The sequence below is a fragment of the Glycine max genome, chromosome 20 (genome assembly GCF_000004515.6).
Source record: "Glycine max cultivar Williams 82 chromosome 20, Glycine_max_v4.0, whole genome shotgun sequence".
NCBI lineage: Eukaryota > Viridiplantae > Streptophyta > Magnoliopsida > Fabales > Fabaceae > Glycine > Glycine max.
In genome coordinates this window covers 14146711-14148715 of record NC_038256.2, presented here as the reverse complement: position 1 = coordinate 14148715, position 2005 = coordinate 14146711, and positions in this window count along the sequence as shown.

The window sequence follows — 2005 nt, the reverse complement described above, 5'->3', positions numbered from 1 at the left end:
TTTACAACCTTCTCACCTAACCACTACCCGTGCAATCTCTACCTAAGAGCCACTCTTAGATATGAGAACCCCGCTCACTCCCTCTCAACCACACTCCCGTGTTTACAAACAAATCAAAGACACACCAGAGATTGCTCTCTGAACAAAAGGGATCAACCCTACACACAAGAGATCAACTCTACACACAAGAGATCAACTCTACACACTCAGGTCCAACACTTGATGTTAGGGTACCATCAAGGTGGCTCACAAAAGACTCAAGTCCCAAAACTCACAAAATAACTCTTCAATCCCGGACTTGGTACAGAACTCGTGCAGCCTCCATGTTTATATAGCAGTGTGCGTCTCTGGGCTGCAACTTCTTGTGCTGGATGAGATCTATCATTCTTCTGAAAAAATCTGCACTTAAAGATCTAAAAGATACAGTTTGATCTTTTAGTTTTTATCTTTAATCTTTAATCTTTAATCCCTGAACGAACTCTTCTAGTTTGTAATTCGAACTTTAATTATCTTTTAATTCGTTCCAGAAGATAGATCATCTAATCTCTTGCTAACTGCACAATAATCTGTTAAAGATATAACAGATTTATGTGTCCAGTATTTTCGGGCCAGATGTCCTGGACATCGTATCCGACATCTTGGATCCTGCAACTTTAATTCTTCATTTGACTTTCCAGTATTTTCGGGCAAGATGTCCTGGACATTGTATCCGACATCGTGGATCCTGCAGCTTTAATTCTTCATTTGTCCTTCCAGTATTTTCGGGCAGGATGTCCTGGACATTGTATCCGACATCGTGGATCCTGCAGCTTCAATTCTTCATTTGACATTTTATCTTGCCTTGTGCATTGTGCAGCCCGATCTTATTCTTTGACATAACGTTGGACATCATGTGCAGCAACTCCAGCTTTCCTTCATTGTCTAAGTGCTTATGTTTTAACAAAATCTTAGCCAACCTTTTAAAACTCAGTAGAGCTAAGCACTAACAATCTCCCCCTTTGGCAAATTTTGTCTAAAACATACTTAGACACTTCCTGAGCAGGTACGAGCAGTTATGCAAGTGGGATCAGCAACTTCCATTATCAGAGTAATCAAGCACAGCGGAAATTCTGCAAGTTGCAAATCTACAAGTCTTCTCCAGGATGTCAAGACATCTCACGTGACATCAGCTTTCTGCTCCCCCTGTCTCCATGCTTACTGCAGCATCTTCTATCAGCTACTAGTCTTCATCTCATGTGACATCCGCTTTCTGCTCCCCCTGTCTTCATGCTCTTACTGCAGCATCTTCTATCAGCTACTAGTAGCTTACATCAGCAGCAGTCTCCCCCTCAAGGTCATATACATACAACTCCCCCTCAAGATCATGAATCATGCATACATCGTATCCTACTGCCATACATCATACATAGTATCCTACTACTCAAAATCATGCATAATAGCAAGCATAATACTATTACTCCCCCTTTTTAGACAGAATTTGACAAAAATAGAATGCATGACCTTAAGGTGTAAATATTACAGACCAATATTAATCAATTGTTCAAAGGGACATGCCCCTTTAGTTAGTAAAAGTAAAAAGCAAAAATAGAGGTCTGATGGTCATGGGGTGGCTTCAGAATCATCATCATCTGATTCTGTATCCTCTGCTGCATCTTCCTCTTCCTCAGCAACTTCTTCTTCTTCCTCAGCTGCTTCTTCTTCCTCAGCTGCTTCACCATCATCAATGCCACTGTCTGTGAGTCTTTCGATCAGCCATTCCAGCTCCATTTTCTTCTCTGTGGTGGCTTTGATGGTTGCCTCCAGCACCTTGCATGTGTCCTTGAGTTCAGCAATCAAGGCATCCTTGGATACAGCACCTGAAGCAGCAGCCTTCCCTGATGTCGAGACAATGTCTGGGACATGTGTCCCCTCAAACAGTTTGTAATGCAGGGATAGAGGAGATTCTCTCTTCATCACAGAGTCAGTGTAGTTCAAAATATTGGGATGTTGACTCAACATAATGCCA